The 26,896-nt window shown below is 39.5% G+C and overlaps 1 protein-coding gene across 7 annotated transcripts in view; it reads left to right on the top strand.

Moving 5' to 3' along the window:
• Window positions 1–26,896, top strand: part of TIAM1 (TIAM Rac1 associated GEF 1) — a 2,502,716-nt gene that overhangs the window by 1,779,906 nt on the left and 695,914 nt on the right. The gene's annotated exons all lie outside the window — the stretch shown is intronic.

The following is a 26,896-nucleotide window of genomic DNA, read 5'->3' as shown; positions in this document are numbered from 1 at the left end:
TTGTGTTTCACTGTTGCATTCATTACATTTGGGTAATCTGCCTGCAAGTAGCCCTCAGCCGGCCTGAAAAATCAGTCTTGGATTCCTGCGTCGGATGCTGTCTCTTCTTCCATGAAGTCAGGTCATCAGGGGTATAAAACATGCAGCCAATGCCATTACATCTGTCTTTCTTGCCGCGCGGTGCCCAAAGTAGAAGCAGTTCGCAAGTGCCAGTCATCCAACTCCTGAAATTTTTGTTTTCGAGTTTCAGAACCTAAGTCTTTAAAAAACCTAAGTACCCCATTGAGGATCTTTTTTCTTGCTCTTAACTGATGTCAGTAAACGTTAACAATTGTATTACCTGTGTAAAGCAAATACCTCATAAAGATTTTCATTCGTACTGCATTCCTTGCTTAGGCCCAGACCACAACGCCCCTCGCTGTCAGTTTTGTGCCTTATTCAACCCCCAAATTATTCGTCATTGGTTTGTTTTTCCAGCAAATTATTTTGGTACTCAGTGTAACTATCCAGAAATGGCTTTGGTAAACCATCTGACTACTGGCATTCCGAAAAAAATGTAAAGATAAAGACAGACCACATAGGTCCAAAACTGCTGAAGATGCTTCCGTTAAGCTAGTTGCCAGTTCACCGGTACTCAGTGAGGCACTTTCACAGCCCCTGATGCCCGCTACTTCAGATTTGCAGGACTCTACTGAGACCCATTCGGAGTCCGGTATGCCGCAAGATGCTTCTTCGATTATGGAACCTGTGAATGTCTCTGCCTTGGATGGGTCCAGAGCCACTGTGCAGGCACCAGCTTCTGAGGGTGTATTCAGGCCTACAGACTTGCATTTCAAACTGATGCCATCTTCTTCTTCAAGGCCTAAAATTCTACCCACGCCTAGAAAACCGACGTCCAAACCACATGGTTAGCCCCTTATGCCTAAAAAACAAATGATTAAGAATGGCTGAAGACCTTATTACTTTAATTAGGGGAAGCCAGCCTTCTCCCTCAAAGAGACCTAGAACTGATTTTCCTTCGGATTCTTCTGATCAGGATTCTGAAATTTCTGTCTCTTCTGATTACCAGGATTTGCCCTTATCTACCTATGAGGATTCTGATGCAGAGGATTCCATTCCCTCTGCTTCCCCTCCAGAAGATTTGTCTTTTGGTGAAATCTTGCACACTCTTAGGAAGCATTTCCGCTGGGAAAGCCAGGATTATTCTGACTCCGAAAAGAGGCTTAGGGAATTCTTACTCCTCCCACAACACAGGCCTTTAGCTATCCCTCCTGTCCTGGACATTGTAGATGATGCCTTCTTGGAATCTAGCCTGGCCCCAGACACTTTATCTCCAGCTCCCAGGAAACCTGACCGGTATTACAGGGTACCTAACTCTCACAAGTTCCTCTTCAAAAGTCCTACTGCTGACCAAGAGACCATTTCCCAAGGGCCTAAAGGCATTAAGGCTACTACTGCCCAAAACCCTAGCCCCTCTGATAGAGATTCCAAGGCCTTGGACAGATGGGGTAAGAAGGTATACACTTCTGCTACTTTGGCCATTAGGACCTTAAACTGCCAGTTTCATATGTTAAAATATCAGCAGGATATTATGGGACTACTTAAACAGAAAATTATGTTGATTCCTGACTGTGCTGACAAGAAAGATTTACAGGATTTAATGCATTCTGCTGAACAAGTTGGTAAACATACTTTGCAATGTGGTTTTGACTCTTTAGAAGCATCCTGCAGGGCTGCTGTCACAGGGTCTGTACTTAGAAGGCTGCTGTCACAGGGTCTGTACTTAGAAGGCATGCTTGGCTTAAGGAGCAAAGTTTGCCAGATCATGTTAAAGCTAAATTACTGGATGCTTCCTTAAACCAAGACCACTTGTTTGGCAACAAAGCAGAAGTCCTTAAAGAGATGGAGGAAAAAGCTAAATCTATGCAAACTGTTAAAGATTTATTTTAAGTACAGCCTTCCAGATTTAGTAGGCATTGGCCTTCTAAGAACTGGTTGTTTTTTCTCTTCCAGGCCTTCTCAGTCCAAACCCAGGAACAGCAGACCACCTAGGCTACAGTCTCAAGGTACTCACAGGACTAAGCAGTGGGGAACTCCCACTTCCAAAGCTGGAAGTAGTAAGACACCCCCCTATGGAAAAATGTCACAATGACTTCACCTTAAACCTTCCAAGCCCTGCTCAACTGCCTGCTCCCTTAGGGGGAAAGATCGCCCTGCATGCAAAAAACTGGGAACTCATTACCCAGGATAAATGGGTCTTAAATATAATTCTCCAGGGTTACAGATTCCACTTCCACACCTTACCAACCCCAAACGGTTGGCCAGACCTACCCCCAAATCAGTGGGCAGAGTCTCAACAGCAGGTTCTCTCGCTTCTAAGTATCAGGGCTATTCAACCTGTCCCAGCAGAAGAAAGGGGACGAGGTTTTTACTCAACACTTTTCCTGGTACTCAGAAAAGACAGCTCCTGGCATTCTATCCTGGACCTCTCTATTCTAAACACCATTTTGGTAATCCCAAAATTCAAAATGCTAACACTTCAACAGCTGCTTCCTATGCTAGGCAAAGATGCCTGGTTGGCAACCTTAGACTTAATGGAAGCTTACCTGCACATTCCAATAGGGGAATCTTACAGGAAATACCTACGCTTCAGAGTAAGCTCCATGCACTATCAGTTCTCTGCACTTCCCTTTGGCTTATCTACTGTGCCCAGGGTATTCACAAAGTGTCTAGCTCCAGCCATTGCATTTTGCAGGCAAAGAAATATTCAAATATACCCATACCTGGACGATTGTCTAATTCAGGCAGAAAGCCAGGACATGCTACTAAAACATCTGGCATTTGTAAAGACACTTCTAACCTCACTGAGGTACACCATAAACAAAAAGAAATCTCATCTAGTACCCTGCCAGTAGATTGTATTCCTGGGAGCAAGCTTGAACACAACTTCCAAGGTGGCTTACTTCACGCCAGAGAAACAAGTTTATTTGACAGCCTACTTCAAACTACTTGCCACAAAGACCCAGCTATCTGCAAGGAAAATCCTGCAAGCCCTGGGGTTAATGGCCTCTTGCATTCTACTAATTCCATATGCAAGACTACATATGAGGAAACTACAGTGGTATCTAAAAAGCCTATGGTGTCAATATTCTTAGGACCTGGAATCAATGATTCCTATTATTCCTTGTATAAAGACAGAGTTCCTTTGGTGGGCAGAGGCCTGCTACCACAACAAGGGGCTCCCATTCACTCTACTCCCCTGCCGCCCAAACCCTAACAACAGACTCATCAGACTATGCATGGGGGGCTCACTTGGCAGGGCAGTGCACTCAGGGCAAATGGAACCCCAGACAAATGTACCTTCATATCAACCAAAAAGAAATGTTAGCTATACAGAATTCCCTGACAGCCTTCAAGGACCACATTCTTCCAGGACAATTATTGGTAAAGACAGACAACACAGTTATGTGGTACATAAACAAGCAGGGGGGAACCCACTCGTACCCTCTCTGCAGACCAGCCATGGCTCTGTGGAACACAGCCTTGAGCTACCAAGTGCACCTACAAGCTCAGTTCCTGCCAGGCAAGCTAAATTCACTGGCAGAGGGCCTAAGCAGAAATCTCATGGACCCACACGAGTGGAAACTGGAACCAAAGATATTCAACCTCTTGAGAAACAAATGGGGGAATCCAGAGATAGACCTGTTTGCCTCCCCTCAGAACTACCAGTTGGGCAAATTCTGCACAAGGACTTCCCACAGTCAAGCTTGGAAAGTGGATGCTTTGTCCTTTACCTGGGAAAGCCTCTCAGTTTATGCCTTTCCCCTTCTGCCTCTCCTCTCGAAGGTTCTGCTAAAGATCAGACAGGACAAACCAAGGACAATATTGATTGCATCTGACTGGCCTCACCAGCACTGGTACTCCCCTCTTGCACAGTATGTCACTGCTGGAGCCATGGCACCTGCCTCAGACCCCTTCCCTGCTGTCCCAGCAGGAGGGCCAGATTCTGCACCCTCAGCTTCAAAACCTGAACCTTGCAGTCTGGCAAATTCCTTGAGCTCTCCAATAGCATCCCTCAGTAAGCGAGTGCTAGATGTCATTCTGGAGGCAAGGAGGCCTAGTACTAGAAAATCCTATGCTGAAAAGTGGAAAAGATACTGTTCCTGGAGCCAGACTCAGGGAATGGGCATAATGATGCCCACCTTACTGCATATTCTTCAGTACTTTACAGAGATGCTCCACAAGTCAATTAAAATTCATGCCTCTGTCATTTCAGCACATTATAATACTGAACCACCCCTTTTCTCTCACCACCTGTTAAAGCAATTCCTCAGAGGGGCCAAAAATTTAAGACCACCCAGGAGAGCCCCTACTCCAGCCTGGGACCTTAACTTTGTATTGGAAAAGCTCACTCTACCTCCTTTTGAACCAGCTGCAACTGCAGAGTTGAAATTCCTTTCTTGGAAAACAGCCTTCCTTCTAGCCATCTCTTCAGCAAGAAGTGTCTGAATTACAGGCCCTCATGGCAGTGGAGCCCTTCATCATCTTCCATGCAGACAGGGTTTCCCTCAGGACCAGTCCTTCCTTTATGCCCAAGGTGGTGTCTAGTGTGGCCCTTAATCAGTCCATTCATTTGCCTACTTTTTTCCCCGAATCCACAAAACAAAGGAGAACGAATACTGCACTCTTTGGACGTGCACAGACAACTTATATTTTATTTGGACAGGACTAAGCCTCTCAGAAAATCTGAACAACTAGTTGGCTTTGTTACAGGGGCAGAGGGGAAGGCCATTTCAAAGCAAACCATTTCTAAGTGGATAGCCCATTGCATTCATTTCTGCTGTAAGCACCATGGAAAACCTACCTCACAGGGGATAAGATCACATTCCACTAGGGCTGCATCTACCACGACAGCCTTTCTCAGTGGAGTCCCTACCAGGGACATCCTAGAAGCTGCTACCTGGAGCTCTGTACATACCTTCACCAAGCATTACCACATGCCTAGTTTCTCTAAATCCAGGGCTGGTTTTGCCACTGCAGTCTTGCAGGGCTTAATAGCTGGCCCTAATGCTCTCTAACTTCCTCATCCCTTCCTTATCTTTGGGAATCAATCCAAATGTGATGACTGCAACAGTGAAACACGAAGAACATAGTACAGTTGTGTACACTTACCATAAATATAGATGTTCGAGTGTATTCACTGTTGCAGTCCTGGTTACCCTCCCTCCAGCCCCCTGAATTCTCTTGGCCTATACTTTTCTTCTTGTTTAGTGTATTTCAGCTTTCTGGTGTATTTGCTTTTTGTTGGAGGTGTAACCTAACATATAATTGCTTCCCATTATGGGGACACCTGACATCTGGGGCAAGAAAAACTGATGTAATGGCATCGGCTGCATGTTTTATACCCCTGACTACCTAACGTCATGGAAGAAGGAACAGCATCTGACGCAGGGATCCAAGACTTTGATATTCAGGCCGGCTGAGGGCTACCTTCAGGCATATAACCCAAATGTAATGACTGCAACAGTGAATATACTCGAACATCTACATTAATGGTAAGTGTACACAACTGTACTTTCAACTTTTCCAACATGTCCTGTTTGTCACAAGAAAGGTTTAGGTCACTGGACTGATGCTATTTATTTTGTAGGTATGCAAGAGGTTCAGCAGAGCGGGATCCTGGGATGCCTTGTATGCAAAGTCTGTAAGAGACAAAGTAAAGGGCTAGGGCTTTGGGGTGATCCACATAGGACATTTATTTATTTTATTTATTTTTATTTTACATTTGTTAACCGGGAGAGTCCGACTGGATACATGTCCATTTTCAGCGGAGGCCCGGAGAGAAAAGCTCCAAGTACATAACAGACATATGAACATTGTTAATGCAAAAAAAGGAAGATAGTTGAGTTCTAAATACAATATAAAGATACATCACATCTTGGGAAAAAAAAAAACAGCAGCATATAAAAAAAAAAAAAAAAACGCCCTGTACTCTTTCTGTGAGGAACCTCTGATACACTGCATACCCTTATGTATCTTTAATAAGAAATATACATAGTGATTCCTGTTAAAAGAATCTATTTAAGTAAAGGATTCAGTAATACAGATTTAATGTTTTAGCTTCCTAATCGCATTTTGCTACAATGTCTTTAAAAGACTGAAAAAGAGTTGTTAAGTTAGAATACACAACTGCCTTTTTTAATATGATAAGATAAATGGAACTTTTCTAATTGAAATTGATAAAAATCTTGTGGTGTCCCTTAAGAGGTTCATTATTGTGCTGTAGCAGGTTGTATTAGAGACATACAGATGGACTTCTCATTGCAGGTAAAACCTACATGACCAAAAATAGTGAGCTTTTCCTTTCTAATGGATAAAGCTGTAGGCCTGCTTAAGTAACACATTTTTACTGATTTTGTTAAGAACTGCCTTGTGTGTGTCCCATACATTCTTAAATTGACAGTACCTTTCTTGAAGGAATTTTCATCATCTGCCACCATTTCTGTGGAATAGTTATTTCTGCCTCATTTTAGCTATGTAGATACAACTTGTATAAATTCAAAATTTGCTCTCTCATTAGTATGTGAACTGGGAGTCTGGGATTGATTTTTGAAATTAGTCTGATCTGTAGTCATTTTTCTACATAAAATAGGATTTGTCATACATTTAACTGAAACATGATGCTGTATGTGTGTGTGTGAGGGGGTCTCTTTCTGCATACCTTGAAGCCTTGCATAATTTATGCACCTACTGGGGTCTTTAGCTATTGTTCTGTACTTCTATAAGTTTTTGTGTGTGTTCCTAATGACACCTTTTTGCCACGATGAGAGGTGGATGCCCTCTACCCTGACCCTAGTGGGACTGAACACATTTGCACACCCATTTTGCATTCCCCCAGAGTTCCTAGATGTAAGTACTTTATTTCTGGCCCTCCCCAGGTGGAAGTTGTGCATCTCGGTTCTGCCAACATCCTTCATTCTGACACGAGAGAACCAGTAATGGCTGCTCACACTCAGCACTTTCCAACCAGCTTTTCTAGGTCCCAGGCTGCTACTTTAACCTGTGTTATGGTGTATAGTCAGGACCAGAACCTTTCTATAATGAAGCCAGTGGTAATTAGTGACAGAAGCTAGCCTGTTATTCATGTTATACAACAGTTGGGTCCACATGTTTTTTCTGTTATACCGAATAAGTACAGCCGCGGTCGTACAGCGGTAGCGTTGTTGCCTCACAGCAAGAGGTTCTCCTGTTCGATTCTCAGCTGGAGTGCCTTCTGTGTGGAGTCTGCATGTCCTCCCCGCGGTTGAGTGGCCCCCGAAAGACATGCGTGAATGGGCATGCCTTTGCTGAAGGTTGGGCATCTGGCTGGCAACTCGGCACCATAAAAAAAATCGACTGCCAATCATTAGCAGACTGGAGTTCTGCTGTGGCGACCCCTAAAAGCCGAAAAGACAAACAACCGAATAAACTGATACATAGGCTGTTAGGATACGTAGCTTAAAAACAAAGCATTTTCTTTCCCTGCAGCTTATAATGTCCATTATTTTCTCTGTTATCATGGGGTAGGGGACAGGTAGGCGTGTCAGTGATGGGCTATGAGTTGAAATTCTCTGGCTGAATGTCCTCGTTAGGGTTGTTACCCAAAGGATAATTTATTACCGCATACACAAAAATTAAGTTAGGTCATTAAAGAATTGTACCTTCCTTATGCTTGATTTTATAAATAACACAGGCAAACTGGAATCCTCTTCTGCAGGGCACATATGAAGGATAAAATAACCCCCCCCCCCCCAAAAAAAAATATAAAAGTTGCAACCCAGCTCTGTGGCAAAGGAGGGATAAAGCCCTGACTAGGACCAATAAGTCTTGGCTTTCAGCAACAGCTCGTGTACCAGATTAGTTGGGAAATAAGCAACTTTTTAAGTATGCTGTCATGTTAAGGGCTGGGTGCATCCACTGTTGGCTTTTCTGATGGAAGCCAGGAGAAGTACAGAGGCATTTCCTGATGTGGTCAGCAGAGGCATTAAGGAGCACACCACTACAGAGTCTGGAGGTGACTTCCTTGCAGTGCTTTGTTTCACATTTTCCCAAGTACATCAGCCAGGAGTCTTTTCTTACCATATGATGAACAGTAACTCTTTGAATTGTATCTACCCTAATACACATGTCCTGGAATGCTTTTACATTATTCAGTTGCAGTTGAGGAGGCTCTTTTTAATTTTCAGGGTGTTTATATTCTCCCTGAGGTTAAGCAAGTTAGTACTGATTGCGAACGAGCCTTTGCCACTGCAGTGGAGAGAATCACTCTACCTCATCACGTTGAATGATGTCACCTGCTCAGTGGCAGAACCAGGTGAGGACTTGGTGGACATGTGGATTTTCTTAGTAATACTGGACCCAACCTTGGTCTTTAAGCAGCTAAGGAGCATAGAAACTTGGAAGCTGCACTAAGTATCATTAGCCGCACAGTTTATCATTTCAGAGACTTCATAGCTGGTCTCTGCCAAGCTGGAAGAACAGTATTTTGCAACCTTAGAAGACCCTTCCAAGTAAAGGCAGTTAAGACTAAAATGTCTTTACATATCCCAGTGTATCCATGCTACTGTGTTAACAGTAATGCCTGATGGGAGGTGGGGGTGGGAGTTATAGAAATAATAGACTAACCAGGGTTTTCTCACTCTTCCAAGGCCCATTATTTTCCTACGACACCCACCCAAGGGGCCATTATTAATAGGGAAAAAAAATTTACGTACGTTTGTGTGCTTTTTTTATTCTCTGAAAAAATAATCCCTTTTCATTTTTAGCAGGGGGGGGGTACAGTCATGTTTTGTTACTACTGTGTTATTTTTTCCTGTTAAATTTTTAATATAATTATTTTAAACTATTTTTGAATATCTCCTTGATTTGAATGAATGTTAATATGAAAAGTACATTCATATTAAAGCAGGATATGTCTCTTTCAATGAGTAGTTGAAGGCTTTTGTATTGTGACTGGTTGTGCATTATTGACCTGATTTTTAAGTGTCCCTAAGTATTATGAAGATTGTGAGTTGTTTTAATGAAGTCTTGTAAGTTAGAGATGAAAATCCCCAACAGCGTTTTAAATCAAAGAAGATTATTGTTGATCTAGCAGGAGTTTCTACTTTTATTTTTGGTAAGTTCTGTATCGATTATTTAATTTTAGTGCAGCAAGTCAGTCACTGGTGTTAGAAGCGCATGTGTGGCAATCAGAAAACAAGATACACTTTTTGTTTAGTTAGTCTTGTGTTTTACGATACCCGCCATAGTGGTGCTGCAGTAGTGTTGTCGCCTCACAGCAAGACGTTGTCACGTTCGATTCTCAGCTAGAGTGTCTTCTGTGTGGAGGCATGCGTGAATGGGCGTGCCTTCATTGAAGGTTGTGCGTCAGCGCTGGTAACTCGGCACGTAAAAATCAACTACCAATCATTAGCGGACCGGAGTTCCGCTGTGGCGACCCATAACCGGGATAAGCCGAAAGAACCAACAAGTCTTGTGTTTTATGATACTTGTTTCTTTATCGATTTCTTTAGTTTTTTTATAATTTTTTTCTACTTATTTCTTTTCATTGTTGCTTTTCCACTGTTGACTACAGTGCAGAGTAATATATAGTATAGGTCATACCATCACTTGAAGTGCTAATTTTCCCCAGTAGGTATGTATTCCGAAACCACATGTTGATGTTTTTATGTATTAAAGTTATACTGCTTAGAGTTATTTTATCAAATTTTCATTTTGCTAGTGGTACAGGTTTTGCAGTTTAAAAGTTGTGTGATTTTAAAAGAGCTTTGAGTGTGTATGCTTTAATTAAAATATTTCTTCCTGTACTGTAATATGTAAAGCACAATTTTCAATTTGTTCATTAGATGGTTTTATGGAGATTTAAGGCTCATAGGACTAATAAAGCTGTTGGGTGACCACTTCATTATACCTCTGAACTGTATAGATTTTCATAATGTCCAGATTTCTGCCTCAATTTTCATCTGTTTGTTAAGAAAATTGTAGTTTATTTGGCAAATTACTGAGGACTAAAGTCACTAAATAATGACAGATGTGAGTTTCAGACCTCATATCCTTCAGAAAATGCATGCTGTTTAAGCATCATCTGCTGTTCTAGCAACTTTCTAAGTTTATAAGGTCAGTATTTAAAATCTGTCCCTATTTTGGGGCCTTTGTCCCCCAGTTATGTTTGGCTTTGTCCATACGTATTGCACTGAGAAGATGAGAGGTATACTTTGACTACGTTGGCAAGAATATGAAAGTATGACTGCAGTCGTATGAAATTTACATTACTAAGTGATGAATTCTTACAGTGCTTTTGAAGCTTAACATTGTTTTAGCTTCTCAAAGTGCACTGCATTTACAGTTGTCTGTACTTTGTTTCTTGATGGTAGTTTCAAACTGTTTAGATGTATGGGGCTCATTTTGGTAATGGATTCTGAAGCGTTATGGAATTTGTTTTTTACAGATCTGGCTTTAAGCATTAACTATGGCACTATTTACTTTGACAATTGGGAATTTGTATTCCTGAGCATCTGTTCAAGGTTATAAGGACTGTCCTTGAAAAAGATTGATCTTTTATTTATGATTTATTTTACTGCTTATTGGCCAGGAAAAGTCCACAAGATAGAAACTTTTTACAGGGGATACTCCTGGAGAAAAGTCTCAGTTTAATTGATTAGCAATGCAGGAGTACATATGAGTAAAGTAACAGTATTTGTTTATGTATACGCACACATGTATTATTTTTGTGTGTATGTAGCTCACACACAGACACGTATGTCACTTTTGTGTATGTGTATAGAGAAAGAGAGTAATAAAGTTTAAACTGCATGTTAGTTTTATCTAAACAATACACCTTCTTTAAATATGTCCTCCTTTTAAGTCTGACATATTCTCTCCTGATTAGGTGTTGTACCTCTGCACAATCCGGACAGTTCTTGGCACTTGGTTCAATTGTTCAAGTGATGCATTCTGCTGCAGTTCCCTCCCCGAATGTAGTGTGCTTCCTGGCACCTTACCCCTCTTTTTGCTGTGGTTAGGCTAAGAGTTGCTCTAGCTGTATGAGAGCAGCTTATTACTAAAGAGAGAATTTAATTTGATTATCTTTGCATTTAAAAACTGGATCCAAGCTACTGCTATTAATGTACACCACCTGTCTTGCTTTATTCCTTTCTGTATCTTTGAAATGACTTGGATATGCCGAATATGGTTTGAAGAATACTTCAGGTCTTGAATGCAGCTTTTTGCAGCCCAGTAGCATTGCACCTTTTTTTTTTTTTTGAGTTTAAAGTTAAACCTTCAAATAAATCTCTGGAAATAAGAAATCTGTGTAAGCTGTATTTTTATAGATCACAGAATATGTTCACAGCACTGAGTGTAATTACACTGTTTTAAAATTAGCTTACAAAGATGGGCTTTCATTGTTGTCTTATGTGAACACACATATATTAGTGTCTGATTTTAACTAGAATGAAGTAAAGGCTTGCATGGCTTGTTAGTTGTTTATTTCTGACAAGCATGCTAATGAGTCATGGTGCAGAATGAGACCTTTCTTCCACAAAATCAAGTATGCATAGTCACTAAAAGCAGTTTTCTGGGGGGGGGGTTGATTCTGTACATGCTTTATTCTAACACTGACTTTTTTTTCTAATGTGTATTCCATTGTAGGGTTATTAAGCATATAATTTAATCTTTGTGCCAGACCATTTCTTAAAAAACTCTAAATCTCTCTGCAGTTTTTGCAATGGTAGATAAAGCAAACATTCACAGTATAGGTGCTGCCACCCGAACAGCCATTGATGGATATAAAAATCTGTGTTACCTAGAGATGGACCTTGTTTTTTTTTGGGGGGGGGGCATAGCACATAGCACAGTGCTGCCATTCCTTTGAAAGTAATGTTCCATGCTGCATTGGAGTATTACATGCAAGAACTACTCAAGGTAAGATAAATTGGGTCTATATTATAACAACGAACGATCAAGTGATCAAATGTTTTTATATCGAACTCAAAAGTTCAAATTCACAACACATCGAACTACCAGAACAGCAGTAATCGCTGTTCCCCCCTAAAAAAAAAAAAAAAAAAAATTCAAACATTACATAAAGTGGGGGGCTTTGCCCCCACACCCTCCTCAGTGATTTGCCGGAAAACCATATATTTTATGAGGAACAGACCAAAATATGTTGCAAAAATCTGGACATTCTGTGAAGATATGGACATTTGAGAGGTATGAGATTCATAGGTACTTATTAGGTTCTAGATATTCTGAGGATATTTAGCTACTTGCCATGCATTCCCACTGAGCTTCTAGCCTTAGAAGTTTATTACCAAAGGCCCCTGTATTTTGCTTAAGTCTTGTATACCCTAGGTGTGATGATCCTTTAATATTGTGTAAGAAAGGGTGCCAAACATTGGGTGAATATGTTTTCCCATCAGTACATCCGGATTGTGCTTGATTTAAAGTAAGAGACATATTTAACTTCAGTTGGAGAGGAAGGCAGTTAGGGAGAAGTGGTAGTCTCTGTGAGACACTTCTATCCCTTCATCATATTATATTTCAGTTGCAGTAGAGATTGTCTTTAAAGGGGGTGTTTCTGACACTGTCAGACCTACAGATATGTGAAAGGTCTGGAAGGATGAGATCAGTAGAACCTCTATACATGAGGAAGAGATCTCCCCTTAGTAGCCAGTAGGACTTTGAGAAGATGGACAGGGCTTTGAGGCAGTTAGAGTAGCTTTTGTAATTTAGTTCCTTGATTTTTTTGGATGAGAACATTGTGGATGCCTGAGTTATCAGCTGCTTGAACAGGTACATGCACAATTAGGTGTTATATTTAGTGACTGGCATAGTCAGATCAGTGAACAGTGGAATTACCTCTTTCCGAGGTGTGGTTGCCATATCCTTGCTTATACGTTTTGCTGTAAAGGGCTACTCCATATCAGTGGTTTAACAACATTTTGTTGTCTACATATTTTCCTGGTCCCTCTCTACTGGGTCAATTTTCAGGGGAGTGTTGCCAGTGTGATAGTTGCTGAGGATGTCTTGCTTGCTGAAGAATACAGTTATGTACTTTTATTGATTAGCTTGTGTCAAAAACCATGGCCTAAGACTATTTGTTTGTGATAGGCCTTCCTGAAGGATGTTGGCTTCTTCTGGAGAGTTTGATTGCTCTTAGTTTACAGTCATAAAAATGCCAGCCATAACCCCTCCACATTTGGCTTGACCTCTGAGGAGAAGTCTACCAAAGAGAAGTGGCCCTAGGACCATGCCCTAGGGTACTTCATAGCGACAAGTCTCTTGGTAGAGGTAGATCCACCTACCCTAATTTGTTAGGTTAATTTGTGAGCTGGCTAATGTTTAGGGCTTCTATATTAGAGCAGCAGCTACTGAATCTCTCAAAGCAAGACCTTTACTGAAGTTACGCACTTTTGTTCCAAATCATTACAGGAACTTCATCAGAACTAAAAACAATAACCTTTAACCCATTTAAATACCGTTAAGACTTTGCACATGACTAGAAATAACCAGTCACAAGCTTTATTAGAACCCATTGTAAAAAACCAATGACTTAAATACTATTATTAAATAATGAAAGTGATTGATACAATACGAAAGCTATACAAACTTAATACACTAAAAAAAGATTTTTTTTAATCATTATAATGCTTCAATTTTAAAACTGAACTTATGGAACAACATTCATTCAATCCAGGGGGAGTAAGGGCGTTCACTCTTAATTGCCATTTTAACTCACAAACCTTTAGATGTTCCTTTAAAAAAGCCCTGTTTTGTAAAATCTGTTCTGTAACAACAAATGTGAGCCTATGCCCTTCATTTGCAATAATATGTCTGAGTGCATTTGTTGACTTCCCTTTTCTTATGTCCAGTATGTAGATGCTCATAAAACCTCTCTCTCAATTTTTCGACGTTTTCCGAACATAAAATGCTGGGCATTGCACAAAACTGGCTACATAAACAAATTGTTTTGTGTCACAATTAAAGTGGCCCTTGATAAAATAGTTTTGGTTATTATAATAATATGATCCATCCTCACAATATTAGGACACTGTGTACACCTTCTGTTCCTTTTTGTGATTGTTTGGTTTGTTGTATTTGGCTATTTGGATTACGTCAAGGGCCAAGGAGGCTGGGTCTTGTAATTGGCTACAATGTGATATGGAGTTTTGTTAATGATGAGTTGGACTTGCAGGAGTTACAGGTCATTATCCTGCTTAGTCTGGAGGTGTAGTTTTGTTTTACAAATATAGAAACACCTTGGGCAATTAAATTTAGAATGGGGGGGGGGGCGGAGTGCCATCACACTAGTCGTTCAACATTAGGGATGTTTCTACTTGTGTGATTGAACCTTTAGTTAGATTCATTTGTGCTTTCTGGCCACAGTGGTGCAGAGGTTAGCATTGTCACCTTGCAGCAAGAGGTTCTCCGGTTCGATTTCTTGGCTGGGGTGCCTTCTGTGCAGAGTCTGCATTTTCTCTTTCTGTGGTCACTTGGGTTTCCTCTGGGTGCTCCGGTTTCCTGCCGCATTCCAAAGACATGTAGTAGGTGGATTTGATACTGTAAATTGACCATAGGTGCGTGTGTGTGTGTGTGTGTGTGTGTGTGTGTGTGTGTGTGTGTGTGTGTGTGTGTGTGTGTGTGTGTGAGTGAGTGGTACAGATGAACTACCACAGCAGGGCTAGCCACCTGGCAGTGTAAACCTTCGAGTTGATTGTCACTGTAAGTGACACTCCGATCCCATGTGCAAAAATGGGACAAAGGGGTTGAGGCTGGATGGATGGCTTTGTGCCTTCAGTTTCATAGATAAAACTTTGGCTACAGAGAAACAAACATTTCCATATTTTCACACTCATTTAAACCTGTACACAAGATAAATCTGATTAGCCCATAATACTCAAATACACTGCCAGATCTTAAAGTAATCAGTTGTCTATATGTATGGCATCACTGACAAGGGATACACAGTTGCATTACATTCATTGTCTGATACCCACTTTATTCAGTTGCTTGTATGAGGAGTCAGACCCTTTTCTGGCACTCGCTAGACATAAGGCAAGTAAACTAAATTTAGATAGATGCCAATCTGTTGCAAGAAGTGGGGACACACCAACGGGTGGTTTGGAGAGTCACGAGTTCACTAACAAACAGGTCTGTTGGTACTTGGGATGAAAGCAGAGCACCTGGGAAAAAAAGTGTGGAAAAAAATTTGGGGAGTTGGGGATGACTTAATGGTTAAGGTGTTTACCTCACACACAAGAGGTACAGGGTTTTATCCTCACTAAGGGGAATGTGCTAGGCTTAAAATGGTCCACAAGGGCAGCTAGCCTAGTACCTACGTATCAATCTAAACATGAAGGACCTGCAGATTCTGAACAGAAAGCACTCCTCCAACAACCAAACTGGAGTACCAGCCACTGTGAGGCAAGAACATTAACCTATCACAAACTGTACAACTTTTCCTTATTTATTCATTTCCTGCATCCAGTCCTGCACTGAAGAATTTCGGAAATACTTTATCCATTTGGCACAGTGACAGACTTCTAGACTGTGACACTGAATGTGCAGGTTTCTTTTAGTGTAGCCACAGTCAGATTGTATCTTGGTGGGATGGAATTATTTAGCCAATGGCCAGCTTTCTCTTCCAGGAAAGGTTGCGTAGAACTGTTGGTGTCACAATACCTCTGTTGGAGACTTCGGTCTAGCTTAAATGATGGAATATAGGAACAATGTTGGCTAGCCAACAGTTTTTGCCCATAACAAGGTTTTCGGTAATATGTGACATCGCAAACCTGAATCTGGTCCTTGGGAGCAGTGCGCAAATATGGTTGCAAATGGGTGGCTAGGATATTAAAAAATAAATAATACATAAAGTTAACGGAACTTGCTGAACAGTAAGGTGCAGACCACAGAGGAGTTCCTTAAGCCTACTCCAGCTGCAGATGCCATAATGCGATTATGATTATATTGTGATCATCAGTTGTGGGGCCCAGCTGATTATGGTAGACCAGACAAGGAACAGGATCTGTAGAAGCACATGGATACCAGCAGTAGCAACACAGTACTGAAGGCAGGCGAGAAATGTCAGCTACATAACAGTTCTGTGAAGGCCTTCTTAAGTGAATGTATATGCCTTGATGACATCAAAGACATTTAAGTCCTGTTGTAAATGGTACAGACAAGAACCACAAAGGCTAATTAATCCTCTGGTGTGATGATACTCCCTAATGTCCTCATGACTTTGCATAACATGCTTGCATGTTTTCATTTTTATACTGAGGATGCAAGTTTTTCTTAGGATTAACAGGCTTTGGGTGAGTATCATTATAGGGCATCATCCTGCTTCAGGGGCATAAAGCACTTGGCTTCACTTCATGTGTCACTATACACTGAAGTTAAGGTATAAACAGATACACCATGTCACCATGTCATGCGTCTTTCATTAATTATAATATCCCATTTGAAATGCTATAAACAAATGCACCCTGTCATGCATCTTTCATTGATTATAATATTCCATTTGAAATGCTGTTTGATTTGCTGCTACTAACCAGTGCCTTGATATCTGCCAGACTATATAGAACTAGAACCAGTATTGCTAAAGCTATTTCACCTGTAATGGAGGAAAAGAAAATCACTAAAACTTGTTCAGCTTTACATTCCTTATATCATCAGCTAAGCTAAAACATGTAAAATGTATGGAATATGTTACAGAAATAAACTTTTAAACTGCATGCCAGTAGCATGTTTACCATTTATCTGCATACAGCGAGTAATAGGTACACTCGGAACATTTTTTTTTTAAACTTGTATTGGGTTATCTAGCTAAGTTGCTACCTGGTTTCACCAGAGGCCTGAGAGCACTGCCTACTTAATGGCCAGCTCATAATCCTCTCATTAGACAGAGACCAAGCATTAGTTCCCTATCTGTTACTCCAAATAGCAAATTCCCTTGGTTTATACCATTGTTTCAGAATATTTTGGATTTCCTGTACCTCATAGTGTTGGTGGCTGTACCCCTCACTCTGCTTCTTACATGGACCTGTTCTGAGTTTGAAGGTATTTCAGGGAGAAAGAGAAATCCTCAGACTTTCACATTCTTGAATTTAAGCAGATATCCTGATATTTGCAAATTAATGATTGTTAATCATAGATGTCTTGACTGTATATGCGAGCTGGACTCTGTTTCAAAGCCTTTAAGTATGGATGTGCAGTTTTGCAGTGGTAGTGTTGTCACGTCACAACAAGAGGTTCTCCAGTTTGATTCTTGGCTGGGGTGCCTTCTGTGCGGAGTCTGCATATCCTCCCTCCGTTTCTGTGGGTTTACTCCGGGTCATCCGGTTTCCTCCCACGTACGAAGACATGCATCTGGAGTGTTTCTCCCTGGGCCTCCGCTGAAAACTGGCTTTGTTCCAAGTTGGACTTTTTCAGTAAACAAATGTTAAATAAAGTTAAAAAAAAGTTATTTTGTCCCCACCCTAGAAAAAAAGCAGTAAACAGAAAAGGAAATCTCCTGCCACTGAGGTCTATCTTTACATATAGTGGCAGACATTACTGCTGTGATTTCATACATGAGGAAGTGGGTAAGAAATTGACATGAGTAGATTTTATGTATATTGTGATTGTGAAGGATGTATGCATACACCTGTTTACATAATTTTTTTATATAATAATTTTTTAACAAACATAATTTTTAGAATTTATTTCATATCGTAGACATGTTTATTGGTGGATACAAGGGTTGGTTTTAATTATATGTAGTTGCTTATGCAAGAATTGGTAGGATGTTTTTGTATGAAGAAAAAGAAAGAAGAAAAAAGTTGGTTTGGTGTGACCTTTGAGGATCAATTTAGTAATTAACTTGTAATTAAACAGAAGGGAATGCGTGTCATTCACTATATAAGGCATGAGTTTTATCTGTGATTTGATGAAGTCTGGCTACTAAACCGGATGAAAAGTGCTTCACTTGTATTGTTTATTTTATACATTTTTATTTTTTTCATATTAAAAGTGTGGAGTTCATTTGTTTGCCTCTTAGTGGTCTTTATTTGCATTTGGTTTGTGGTTGTTCAGATTTTGGATTTATACCTGAACAGTTAGTTTCATAGTTCTGCTGACAGTTGTTTTATCCTTTTGTGATGGCTTGAAAAATATTTATAGTTCCTTGGAACCAATGTTTTCTGTATGTCTTGTCTTCATCCTCTTTGGTATAAATTGCTCTTTCTAAAGATTACAATAGAAAAATCTGATTAGAATTATATCCGTCTATACTGCTGTATTCTTCTCCCTCACATGTCCATAACATAGCCTTTGACACTACCTTTTAGCAGCAGACTTCCCTTTCAGCTGAGGTGAAGGGAGTGGGAACATCCGTCCCTGCCTCAGTTCTTGGAGAATCTCCAGTTGATCATTGCCACTAGTTGCTGATTAATGAAATGTCCATTTTGAAAGAGGCCAAAATTACCTTACCCTAGAAATTCTTATGTTTCTTAGTAGACTTTGTTGTTATCAAACAAATGTAATTTATAATGTCTAACTTGAAGACTGCCATTTTCATTGGCTGCTTTGAAAGAAAACTTCCCGATATATCAAGTAGTCAAAAATGCATGTGATTCTGTATATTAAATCATTAGTTTGTGCTAGTACTGTGAAATGCAAAATTAATAGTCATTATATAAGATACCCGTTGAATATGACAGAATATAAACAGTATAGTAGAAGTAATTTTAAAAGCTAAGCAGTAAGCAATAGCAGTAAAAAGTCGGTATACCAAAAGTGGAGAAGCAGTTATTTAATAACACTGGGGCAGTGCAACAGGGTAAAAACTGAGTAGTGCATGTAATTCTGAATGCCAGGTTAATGACCAGAAAAAATGTTTATGATTCTGCATTTAGGTTCATAGGTTGGTACTAGACTATCGGCCCTAGGGCCTATGCAAGCCTAGCCATAACAGTTTCCTGGCTGTTTCTTCCCACAATATTTACTTCCCTGGACCCCCTGTTTAGCAGGGTGACTGATGTGATCCCCGGGGTGAATTTCCCATCTCCCATCCAGTCCTCAAGGTTCCTTGTGAAGAGGGCCAAGGAGGCACTCTGCTTGACATGTATGGGCAGTCTATTCCAGAGTATGGGGAGTCTCTGGGTCAGGAACCTATCCCTCCCGCATGTTTTGTTCATTGTGATGACAAGGTTTAGATCCCTGGAGTGTGTGGCTCTGAGGGATTGGGATTTCTTTTAAGTGGAGCATGTCCAACAGCTCAGGGTTTGACATCGCCTTGTATGTTAAGCAGAGATTTCCTTTGAGTAGATGAAATGCCACAGAGTATAGCTGGAGTTTTTTAGACGGTCAACATAGGTTATCTGTTTTAGGCCTGTGATTCTTTTAGTGAGGTATTTCTGCAGCCTTTCCAGCTGTTGCAGATGTCTTGTGAGGTACATACCAAACTGGGTGTTGTACTCTATAATGGGTCTAATGAGGGATGAGTACAGTGGGACAATGACTACCTTTCTTCTGGATGAAAAGCCCTTAGTGATGAGGTGTGCCACATAGAAGGATTTCTTGACTGTTGTGGCGATGTGGTTATCGAAGGTGAGACCACTGTCCACCTAGAGCACTAGATACTGTATGTATGAGTTACTGTGATATCCAGTAAGTTTTGTCTTGTTATAATTTGGTTTAAGATGCTGTCTATACTCTTGCAGTCATGTTAAAACAGTGACAGTTTACATAAAGTAAACTTTCATTATTCATTTCAAAGCAGTGTTGCCAGGATAAGAATGAGGTATTTTACAGATTTTTGCTGATATACATTGAGTAGTATATATTATGATGGACAGAGAAGTCCCTTGCAGATTTTTGCATGTACACGGTAACATACATCCCCGTAGTTATTTTTCAGTCTGGTATTGTTAACTAGATGTCCAGTAGAATATTAACATTGTGATATTTATACCGGGGAATTATTTAGTTAAGGAAAGGGATTTTATTGAGTAGAGTAGCTGATGGGCAAGTTTTAATTGAAATTACTCCGCAAATGCTGCTCTTTTTAGTGATTTTAGACTACAGAGAGATCTACAAGTGATGTCCTTCCATGATGGCTGAGCTTTTTTTTTTTTTTTTTTTTTTTTATAAATCTGTATATTAATGTACAGCAGTACAGATATTTGTCTCCCAAGGATTAGTGTTTCGTGTCTGTTTACATTCCCTATGAATTTTCTGTTTAAAAAAACAAAAGCTGAAGTACATCTCAGCCTTTTCTGCCTGTTTCTTTAGAGCTGCTTCTCGCACAATAGCCTCTGTTTTCCAATCACAATTTTACTGTTAAGACTACCTAGTCAGCCAGTGTCTTAAGCCTGGGATCTTAATTTCCTATCGGAGAAGGGGAATATAATAGCTTTTGAATCCATTATTTCTACTGCGCTGAAATTTCTGTCTTGGAATTTTATTTCTAGTAGTTGCTACTTCTGTAAGAATTCTGAATTATAAGCCGTAATGGGCACTCACACACCCTTCACATGGAAAGAGGGTCTTCAAGAAAAAATACCTCCTCCGTGCTTAGGGTAGCTTGCGCGTTTGCCACTGATCAGTTTGTCAGTTTCCTTTTCTATTCCAAGAAAGAATGAGGGAAATAATTTTGCACTGCATGGCTATTCAAATGAAATATTATGTACAGTGGACTAGCTCTTAACTGTCCAGGTTCTCGCAGAATGTCTAGATTTTTGCCTCATATTTTTGGTCTGTTTCTCATAAACCTGCTTTCCTGCCACATCATTGAGAATTGAGTTCACTAAATGACAGCCATTGAAGTTTCAGACTTGATATCATTCAGAAAATGCATGCTAACACAAACCCTTTATTCTAGCAACTTTCTAAGTTTATGCAGGCAATATTTAAAAATGTGTCCCTATTTTTAAGCCTTTGCCCCCCCCCCCCCCCGTTATTTTTGGCTTTGTCCAGATTTAAATAAAAACATTCTCAAGTGATTACTGCAGAACACAATGAAAATAGCTAAAAGTAATATTGTTTGAGGAGATGACGGTTAATGCTACTATACTGATTACTCCTTACTTGAAACTTTCCAGATGAAAAGAATTCTGCTTACAAGTCTTTTTTTCCATACATTGAGTACAAAGATACAGTAAAATCCGAGCTTCTTCCTTCAGAGATTGACCGGAGGAATTAAATTGTTTCATCCACAAATTTTCCACTGAAGGAATCATTTGTTGGAAGGGCCTTTCGTGTAATATGCAGTCACTGGACAAACCCAGAGCAGCATGCACTTTAAGGAAGTGGTATAGAATAAGTACTTGGAGTGGAGCATTATAGAGCATCTGGTTATTTGTACATTTAGAAACTGGGCTTTGGGATCTTACATCTCTGGCTTGGTAGAGTGTGCTGTAGGCTAGCCATTTAGCTATTTAGGAAAGCCAAACATTTATGTCAAGCTGATCAGCCCCCCCCCCTCCAAAAAAAGTTTATTTTGACACATATTGGGCAAAGTAGTAGTTCAGGAGACCTCTAGAAAAGGATTCTTTTTTGCTTTTAGATCATAATGGGGAAAAAGGTCTCCTGTAGCTTTTCTTTTACATATCTTTCATAGTTGGCCTACATTTTGACTTTGATGTCCCTCCAACTGGATTGTGGAATGAGAGACTGCAGAGAAGCTTCTTCAGAATGCAGCCAGTGGCAGTTTTCATATAGTGAACTTAATCTTTACCATCGTACATGGTGTGGCTTGGGATGCCTATGCTGGCATTTTCTGTGATAGGTTGGTATGGCTTTACATGGTCTTGCTTCTTAAAGAAACTGGGCTGTATATGTTTGGTGCCTTGTTTGCTGATGAATTACTTGAGAAAAGTGTTGGATCCTCAAAAGATCTGTAGAAAAAGACAAAGCTGTAACCACTGGGGCTGTAGAACTCTTAAATATGGGGAAAGATATCATCTCATACCTCTTAATATTTATTTAAGAGGCTCTCTGAAGTGCAGGTGAATGGCCCTCACTAGGTAAGTTTCCTGAGAGAACGATGACATAACTTTCACTGCAGCAGTCCTGTTCCCAGTCTGTGTCTGCCATATGACTTATAAAAGGTAGACAAATGTTTGCCTTGTTTGCAGTTTGAATTGAGGTGTGTTACCTCTACAGGTCTGGTGAAGTAAAGACCAGATTTGGACTTTCAATTGTTCCAGTTTTTATGCTGCAGTCTTAGACTCAAGTGAGTTAAGGAGTTTTTGCAAAGGCACAGTTTTACATCAACATGGTTAAGGATGTTCTAGAGGCTAAAGGGAGGCTGTAAGTTTTATGCTTTTATTCATTTGGTTTCATGTATATATTTCTCCATGTTATGTATGCTTCTCGTGTATTAAATTTAACGCATTGCAGTTTTTATATTATAAAAATTCTTGCCCTTCTTCAGGCTTAAGGTCATGCTGAAAATAGGTCTGTCAGAAGGTAACTGGTCGTTTGAACTGATTCCTTGGTTGCCAGATAAGTAAATGCAGGTAGTTTTATTCATATCACCATTTACAAAAAAAAAAAAAAAAAACTCCAAGTAAATAATGGTATAACTTCAACAGAAATGAAAAAGACAAATTATTTAAATTCATTTCATTCCTACAATTCTGTGTACCTACAGCATGACTGTTTGTTTGTTTTTATGGCATTACAAAAATCATTACTCAAAACGGGTGGATGTTGGCTCAACTCACTGAAAAGCAGTATCCTGAACACACAATGCTGAAATGTCAAAATGTGTGTTCCTTCACACATATAGAGAGCTGGACTTGGACCCCCATCCCCTGCAGGACTTAAGTATCTGATTCCGAATTTCACTAATGGGGGGCGGGGGTGAATGATGACTCTGACTGACTGTGCACTAACATGGAATTTATATGGTACATATGTGTTAGTAGGTATTGTGAGTCAGCATTGTAAAGTTTCAACTTTTTAGAATTGTTGGATTTTGCATTCAATATTATGACTTTTGGTATATCCACTGTTCTGTACATTGTCATGTACCAGTTCAAAAATACTTAAATAATCTTACTCTAATCCTCCAATCAGTCCTACACCAGCATCTTTCAATTTAATTACATGATAAAAACATGATGTGAAGGTGGTCACTTATAAACTAGCCAGATCAGTATCTTTCAATATCTGTGGGAACATTGTCTTATATTTTAAAATGTGCATCAGCTCATGCCTTAATAAAAATGTTTCTGATTGATTAAACAATAGAATGTGTTTTATACAAGTTACATTGCCAGTATGAATATTATTTATATGAATTGTTATATAACTCAGTGAGGAGACACTTTTTACCTCTTTCAAATGTCACTGAGTCTGTTTAATAGTCTCATCATCTTTCCAGGATACTGGCAGGTAATAACGCAGTCACAGCAAATAGGTTCGATATTCATGGTATTACATGTGGATAAAGTTGTCAAACCATGCTTGTTCAAATAAATATTGCATTCAATCCCATCTCTTAGAAGATGACTTATGGAAGAATTTTCCCATTTTCTTAAACCCTTAAAATTGGTCGCCTTTAACATTCCAAGCTGCTGCTTAGTTAACATGCAGTATAAATTCACAACCTTCTTAATAGAAAATAAAGCATAAGGAAGCAAAACTGTTGGCACCTGAGAATCTGCTTGCAAAGTATCCCATGTTTCAAAGTAAGTTATTTACATTTCTCCGTAGTTACTGTACATAGTAACATTATACAAAGTGTCACATTGACTCTCTTCTTTCTGACTAGACTTCAAATTTTGACTCCTAGTCAACACATTTTTTAATTTTTTTTTCCAATTTATGCATAAAACCGCTTTCACATAATTTATCAAAATGTTCTGGGTTTATTTTATTATCCACTGTCCTAATAGTAACTCTCCTATACCTCAAACTCTGATAGGGTAGGGCTTGAGTCAGATACTGGAGGCACCATGTGTTGTCCACAGAAAGGGAAGTAAGTGCTGCTGGATCTTTCATAGTCAACCTACTAAATACCGTTATGTTTGATTCCACTTCCATACTTACACCCTGAAATCTTATAGAACTAATGTTAACATATTTGGTAAAAAAAATGTTAGCCCTCCTTAATTCTTTTGCAGACCATCTTTAAACTCTTTGGAATCACCCTTGTGTCTAAAAAGCAAGTCATCTGTAAAACTTCCATAAAAAAGAAAACAACTTTTTAGAAAAACATAAAATATGTATGTTCTTAAATGGGCCCTGAGAAGTTTTGCATATTGGGGCCCAAATGTGTCCTATAACAACATCCACTTTCTTCTCTAGGTAGCCTGATTGTTAACATTGTTTTCATACCCCTATTAGTAAATGGATGTTATACTGCGGTGGTGCTGTGGTAGCATTGTCGCCTCAGAGCAAGATGTTGTCCCGTTCGATTCTCAGCTAGAGCGTCTTCTGTGTGGAGGCATACGTGCCTTCGTTGAAGGTTGTGCGTCAGGGCTGGTAACCTGGTATGTAAAAATCCACTACCAATCATTAGCGGACCAGAGTTCCGCTGTGGCGACCCCTAACCGGGAAAAGCTGAAAGAAACAAACATTAGTAAATGGATGTTATACAGTATAACAGTGGCCATCGCTGTTCACAAGCTAAGTAAGTTTGTCCAGTACTAAACTGAAAAGGGCTGCAACTGTAGCACTTCTGAGCTGTTTATTTTTTCTCACAGGTTCTTAAAAAAGCCTGTTTTGAAGATTAGAGATGTATATCCTGAGTATTTGTTCATATGGATCATTCTATCAAAGTTCAAGTTCACATTAGAGATGTACATATTTTATGATGCATATCTGCGCAGCAGTAATAAATGTGATCATAGCTTGGCTTGTGCAAACTTATTTGCAGTTGCTGTGGCAAACTATTTTGCCATTTTGTCAGATAGTACCAGAAACAAGTATAAAATGGTCAAATTAGTAGTGAAGTAGCTAGTGAATCCTAACCATATCAGTATTACTACAGTGCTACACAGACTTGTTTTACAAAAAAAAAAAAAAAAAAATAGAAATTAAATGAAGGAATGTTGTAATGCAATGTGAAATGCAACTTATTGCTATATAAATAAGATTGACTGAGCAACATGGAGATCAGGAAATTTATTACCCCTCTCTCCAAGGTATTTGCTCATCTGAGATCTGCAGTCTTTGCTCTACAGTCTATTTCTTAATTAATCGGGTAACTTTGGCATCAAAGTGAAACTGAATGGATGGACAAAGACTGAATAATGCAGGTAACTCAGTAGTGATAGGAACACTGGGCTTTTTAATGATTTTTTCAATTGCCCCCCCCAATAACCACATAGTCTAAACCAGGGCATAAACCTCCCTGTGACTGATGCAAGTGCATGGTATTTTTATTGCTCTCCCCACTAAACTTTATTTTCTTAAATGCTGGTATTTTTATTATTCATAGTTTTTCAGCTGTCATGTTTGCAAACCAATTTTCAGATTATTGAAAACTGTTCTGCATCCCTCTGACAAAGGCTTCTCCAGCATTTAACAAAGAAACATACTTTAACTGTTAATTTGAGCAACGCCGTATTATTTTTGTGTTCTGTATACATTTAGCATTATTTCCTAAAAAAGCACTGGATATCATAATAAACCTGTTTTCTCCTTTATTGCTGTGAATTATGGATTGTGATGTCATGTCTAATTTTCTGAAAAGAAATTTGCCTTGAATGGTTTTATAAAATTGCAATTAGGTTAGTCAGACAAGGACTGTGTGGATGTAGAACTGAGTAATTTGTGCTTCAGAGTATAACCATGCAGTCCCACGTCTTAGACTGTCGGAATTCCTGTCATAGCTTTAATACATTTAAGCTGACACGCAGTTTAGGGAGGAACTGCATTTTCTTATGAATTCAGTATTTTTTTTCTAGTTTAGAATACTTTGATTTTTTTAATGTTTTTAGTTTTTCTTATACTTGTTGAAGGAGTCTGACTGGCAGTAAATGATATATAGCCCTCTCTTTGTGTTGATGGTAAAGTTATGTATATATGGCCCTCTCTTTGTGTTGAGGGTATAGTTATGTATATGTATGGCCCTTTGTGTTGAGGGTATAGTTATGTATATGTATGGCCCTCTGTTTGTGTTGATAGTATAGTTATGTATATATGGCACTCTTTGTGTTGATGGTATAGTTATGTATATATGGCCCTGTCTTTGTGTTGATGGTATAGTTATGTATATATGGCCCCCTCTTTGTGTTGATGGTATAGTTCTGTATATATGGCCCTCTCTTTGTGTTGATGGTATAGTTCTGTATATATGGCCCTCTCTTTGTGTTGATGGTATAGTTCTGTATATATGGCCAACTCTTTGTGTTGATGGTATAGTTATGTATATATGACCCTCTCTTTGTGTTGATGGTATAGTTCTATATATGGCCCTCTCTTTGTGTTGATGGTATAGTTATGTATATATGGCCCTCTCTTTATATTGATGGTATAGTTCTGTGTATATGGCCCTCTCTTTGTGTTGATGGTATAGTTCTGTATATACGGCCCTCTCTTTGTGTTGATGGTATAGTTATGTATATATGGCCCTCTCTTTGTGTTGATGGTATAGTTATGTATATATGGCCCTCTCTTTGTGTTGATGGTATAGTTGTGTATATATGGTCCTCTCTTTGTGTTGATGGTATAGTTGTGTATATATGGCCCTCTCTTTGTGTTGATGGTATAGTTCTGTATATATGGCCCTCTCTTTGTGTTGATGGTATAGTTATGTATATATGGCCCTCTCTTTGTGTTGATGGTATAGTTATGTATATATGGCTCTCTCTTTGTGTTGATGGTATAGTTATGTATATATGGCCCTGTCTTTGTGTTGATGGTA

Source organism: Protopterus annectens, chromosome 5.part0 (assembly GCF_019279795.1).
Source record: "Protopterus annectens isolate FY-2018-M chromosome 5.part0, PAN1.0, whole genome shotgun sequence".
In the NCBI taxonomy this organism is placed as follows: domain Eukaryota; kingdom Metazoa; phylum Chordata; order Ceratodontiformes; family Protopteridae; genus Protopterus; species Protopterus annectens.
Note: the sequence above shows the minus strand (reverse complement) of the source record. Positions and strands in the feature narration are given on the sequence as shown.